At 39.6% G+C, this 5,694-nt stretch overlaps 1 non-coding gene across 1 annotated transcript; it reads left to right on the top strand.

Annotated features, from left to right (window-relative positions):
- Positions 1-2,772: 2,772 nt before the first annotated feature.
- On the top strand, positions 2,773-2,879 carry LOC118483402. Its single transcript, XR_004870690.1, has one exon. It is a non-coding gene; the product is annotated as a small nucleolar RNA R71 (small nucleolar RNA).
- The last annotated feature ends 2,815 nt before the right edge of the window (positions 2,880-5,694 follow it).

A 5,694-nucleotide genomic window follows, 5' to 3' on the forward strand; every position in this document is an offset into this window, starting at 1 on the left:
TTTGATCAGTTTATAAAGTTCAAAATATTTTATTTATCATATAAAATCATTAGCAAAAAGTTTGGTATCAAAATATTATGTAAAACTGATTTTATTAGCAAAAAGGGTATAACCGACAATTACCGAATTAAAGCAAGAACCCTATGTTATGCTCAACTTAAAAATAAATAAAAATCTTCAAAAATCCCAAAATATTATATTACATTAGTGGGTAAAAAGTTTGGTGTCAAAATTTGGGTTTAGATAGGCTTTATGCTAATAATGCCGTTTAATTAATAAAAAGCTTTCTAATTACGATATTGAGCATAACTATTAATCTAGACCTCAAACTGATGTCAAATTTTTAGGACATGTTTATAAATCAGTAGTAAAGGTTTTTGTCCTCTCATATTTTCAAAAATCTCGTTTTAAGGTCAAAAGGGCATAATGGTCAACACTTAGGCATATAACGGAAACATGCAAATGAATCGGATAAATTAGGATCCAAGTTGTATAATCTCAGAGGGTTATACTAATATGAAACATGGACCTAATGGAAGCCTAAGGAATCTATAAAATAATCTAAAACAGGTCAGAACTGAAAGTCAAAGCAAAAGTCTACTTTTGCGACTTTCAGTTCCGAACCGAGCCTAAACTCAAAAATTGTCGGGTTGAACATGCCTAGACATATTCTTACATTAATTACCAAGTTATACAAGTGATAAAACAGGTTTCATGGCTTCGACATTGTTAATTAATTATGTGTTTATGCGAAAATTAGCTTTCTGTTGACTTTTTATAATTAAGTTCGACCCGACAATTGACCTAGCTAGAGTAGGAATCAGAGGGTGCCCTTTTAAGGGTTTATTACCCACATAATTACCAACTCATAGCCACTTTCAATTCGAAAAATGAGTGGACCATTAGTGATTAATCACTAAGTCAAACCTTAATTACGATAAGTTTGACTTTTGGTCATTAAACTAATTAAAACTGAAGTTAGGAGGTTAAGGACACTTACAATGGTCCTAAGCACGATTTTTGAACTTAAGGAAACTTGCTTGAAGATCAGAAAGCTCCAGAGAATTATTTGAAGTGATTTTGAAATGAGCAAGAACCATTGTTGCAACCAAGAGCTCCTTATATATGAATTTTGATCTCACAAGATCATTACAACAAGGTCTATGGGTGATTCCTGATCATCACAGGTGTCCCCTATGCATGAAAATCTGTTGGCCAAGCTCCTGAATTCGAATACCATGCTCATAAGTCGGTTAACCTGCTGTAACAGGCAACTACCAGTTCTGCTGAAAAACAGCCTCCGTCGCGCCACGCGCTAGGGAAAGGGGACCCCAGCGCGCCACGCGAGGCAACCATTCTTAAAGTTGTTTTGTTTTATTGCATGTTTAGTCCCTGCACTCTTGTCACTTGATAATCCGACATTTTCAGCATGCATGGTCAATGCAAACAGGTCAGTGGTGTCCTAGGGAGTGTAGCCGTGCATTTGAAAGTCTTGGACACATTGAAATTGGCTCCCGAATGAAGAATTTTGATATTTACACTTTTAACCCCTATTCTTGGAAACTTTAATTTACATCATTAATTTTGAATCGGATCTTTATGAAACTTTTATCAGAAGTTCTTGAGGGTGTAATAATGTATTACAAAACTTTTGGGAACGTAAAAAGGCCCCTCAGAGGTAAAATTAACATGTTGACACTTTTAACCCCTGTGTTTTGTAACTTTTGATTTATAAGCGCAACGGCTTCTAGTGCTTGATAATTTATTCAATAATGAATATGGACATTATACAGAGTCATTCAGAGGCACAAGTTTGGCATGATAACGCATTTGGTCCTTCTAGTTACATCTTTGCACTGGTTGACAGTTTTAGTCCCTCAAGAAATCTTTAATCACAATCAGGGTTTATGACACGTGTCATCATGAATTGGACGTGATTTTACGAGGTGTTACACGGGGCCTCCTCGGGACCTACGGTACGGTTTCTCAATGTGATGAGATGTACTTACGCCTTTGGGTTTGTTTCGGTATTGCTGGGTAACGCGCCTTGTGGTCTCTCGGAGAAATTTTGAGCTAGTTGATTTAATTGTTTTTCAATGTTTTGAATACTCGTTTGTTGATTTCTAAAGTTCGATTCCATTTGTTGAAATCGATCCGAGTTTTTCTTTTCGGTGTCGGAGATGAGGCGTGAGACAGTGTCTTCAAGCCTTTCTCGTCCCCCTTGTTGTTGTTGAGAGAAATTTTGTGACTCATTTCTTGGTCGTTGAAAGTTTGTTCGTTGGTTTTGATTTTGTTGGTTACTACTATTGTCGGGTTCTCTCCAACCAAGGTTAGGGTGGTTACGCCATCCTTGGTTGTAGGTACCCGTTGGAGGACCTGACGGTCTAGGCCTATTATCAATGTAGTTTACTATTTCTGTTTGATCATCCATTTCTTTCATACAACTCCAATTTTCACGTGGTCCACCACACCCTTCACAAGCCATAACCGAAGCTGTTTTTGCCGTTTCTAACTTTTTTGATTTTCGAAGAGAGGGCCTCGATTTGGGCTTGTAAAGAAGTGATTTCGTTAACCTTATGGGCGCCCGGGGCAATAGATTTTGTGCCTCGGGGAGTGTGCCACTGAAAATTGTTTTGAGCAATTTCCTCAATTTGATTAGAAATTTCATTTGGGCGACGATTACCTAGAAGTCCCCCGGAGCTAGAGTCAAGTGTTTGTCTTGTGTGTGGCAACAACCCATTATAGAAAGCAGATACTTGTTGCCATACCATAAGACCATGATGAGGACACTTTCTTAGTAGCTCCTTGAACCTTTCCCAAGTTTCATATAAGGATTCCCCGTCCTCTTGTGAGTATGTATTAATTTCAGTCATTAATTTAGCCATTTTAGAAGGAGGGAAATACTTATACAAAAACTTTTGGGCTAGTTCATCTCAGGTGTTTACCGATCCAATTAGGAGGGTGTTAAGCCAAGCCTTAGCTAGGTCTTTTAGAGAAAATTGGAATATTCGGAGGCGAATGGCGTCGTTTGATGCTCCGTTGATCCGAAAAGTATCACATATTTCCAAAAAGTTGGTAACATGTAAATGGGGATCTTCGTCCGCAAGCCCATGGAAAGTTGCGAAGTTTTGGAGCATTTGGATCAAATGCGGCCGAAGTTCGAAGTTGTTGGCATCGTCATTCGGTGCATTGATAGCGGCGCCGAGATTACCTACTGTGGGCCGTAGGTAATCCATTAGGGTACGTTGATCTGCCATTGGAAGTGGGTCCCCCGAAACTTTCTCTTGGCTTTTAGCTTTAAGTCTTTTTCTTAGAAAGTGTTCGGGTTCGTCTATAGGTTCTTTTATGTCTTTACTGGAACTGGAGCTCATGCACTGCGCAGGAAGTTCAGGTGCGGCACCTGGGTTCCAAGTCCTGCGATAAAAACAAAAAGATTGTTGGTCAGAAGTTTCACCACGGCCCCGTGCTCAGCTGAACATGGCCCCGTGGTCGGAGTTACAGTGATTGTTTTCCGGATCCCTATCACTGGAGAGTTTAACACGGCCCCGTGCTGCACCAACACGGCCCCGTGCTCAGCTCTCTGTAACTCAGAAAATAAAAACTGCCAGTAACGATGCTGGGCACGGCCCGTGTCCGACCAGGCACGGCCCTGTGCTGCAGTCTGCAAAAGCTGAAAGATCAAGAAAAATCCTAAAAAAACAGAAAAAAAAAATAAAAATAAAAAACGATTTGGCCGTTGATTCCTAACTTTCTTAAAATCCTTTTGTACTCAGCAACGGCGCCAAAAACTTGATGTGCGTGTAGCATAATATATTTTTAGTTATATTTTAAGCCCTTTTTAACACTTTAGTCAAGTTTTAATTTTATAAAACACAATATTATACTAACACTAAACACACATATGGGCAATTGCACCCATCGTGAACGTAGTATAGCGTTGGTAAGATACCGAGGTCGTCCAAGGATACAAGAGCTTTTAGTACCGGTTTATCCTCAACGTCTAACCAAATCAAAAATTTAGAAAAAAGGTTTTAAATAAAAACTAAAAATAAAATAAAAACAAATAGACAAGATGAATCACTTGGATCCGACTCGCCTTGAGTGTAACCTTAATGATTTCCGCACTTTTGCACTTTTTAAGAGCTTATCTTAGTTATAGTGGTAGGCCCCTCTTTTGAAGGTGACGTTACCCTCAACCCAGTAGTTTGAGTCAGCAAGGATACAATCCTAAAGGATTAGAATATTGAAAGATAATTAATTAAGTTATTAATGCGTAATGTAACGACTCGCACCAAAATGTCTTAAAACGATCCGTAAGTGAAAACCCGAACCCATAAAACCTTAATTTTTATGAAAAACCAAGAAAATCAAAATTTGGTGCTCGCTCGCGGGCCGCGAAGGGCTAAGAAAGAGTCTTCGCGGGGCGCGACAGCTCTGCAAGTTTCCGGATAAGCTTGAGGGATACGTGTCGTCCACATGTCAAGACCATACCATGACTCAGCAACCTTCGCTCCGACCAGACTCCCTCGCGGGCCGTGAAGGAGAAGCTGATGAGCTTCGCGGGCCGCGACGCTGTTAGTGCATGCATCTGTCGACTTCGTCTTGTATCGAGTCTTAGACTAGATATGATAGATCAGGGCACGTTGTACGAGAAAATAGCAGTTTTAGGTGTTATATGATTTGATTTTGCTTGAATGGACTTATTCCGCTTGAAATGACATAGGTCAGTTTCAAGGGGAATCAACGACAATGGTATTCTACTCCAATCATTTCCGGACCGTTTCAAGCGGAATCCTAATCCTATATATAGTTGTTCAAGCGAGATCATTTGAATCAGTTGTGAACTTGGATACCGAGGTGCTGCCGGTTTTCCTTTTGCGTGTAATCTGTTATATATCAATCAGAAGTGTGTTTAAAGTGAATTGCTAGCTGTTTCTAATTCAGTTTCTTAGTTTTCCGCCTCTGAAACTGATCAAAACTCCTCTGAATGACTCGTTCAGGTCATTACACAATCCTACAAGTGGTATCAGAGCTCAGGAGGAGGAGTTCTGCAGATTACAACCTGTTTTCATTGTGTTTTCTTGCTTCTACACCTTCTTTCTTCATTTGAACAAGATTTCTCGGTTAAAATCAGTTGAATTTTTCACAGTTTGTGTAAAAGTGCATATTAACAAACCCTTGAAAGATTCAGAGCAGTTACCCTAATGTCATGTAACCAGGAGGAGCATTGAGGGCAGTGCTCCCGGCGATCGGAAATTGGGCACCCCAGTCGGTGGGAAATTTAAAGAACCGACATATCTGGTGAAATTCATTTTCTTTCCAATTGATAATCGCACGATCAGGCCCCATGGGGTCCTTAGGTTTCGATTTCTTTCCTTTCTTCGAACCACTCGGTTTCGCAGAAGTTGACATTTTTTGCAAGATTGGGAAAAAAGCAGATGAATGATCGGAAAGAAAAAAGGAAGATAGAGGAGAACGAAAATTGCCAAAGATGTAACACCTCGCAAAATCATGTCCAATATAATAATGACACGTGTCATGAACTTTAAACGTGTAATGAATTGATTCCGAGGGACTAAAAGTGACAAACAATGTAAATATGTATGTAAAAGGATCCAAAGTGTCAACATGCCTAACTTGTGCCTCTGATTGACCTTACACGATGTTCGTGTTCCTTAATGAATAAATTGTCAG

The sequence above is a fragment of the Helianthus annuus genome, chromosome 10, assembly GCF_002127325.2.
Source record: "Helianthus annuus cultivar XRQ/B chromosome 10, HanXRQr2.0-SUNRISE, whole genome shotgun sequence".
NCBI classification, from domain to species: domain Eukaryota; kingdom Viridiplantae; phylum Streptophyta; class Magnoliopsida; order Asterales; family Asteraceae; genus Helianthus; species Helianthus annuus.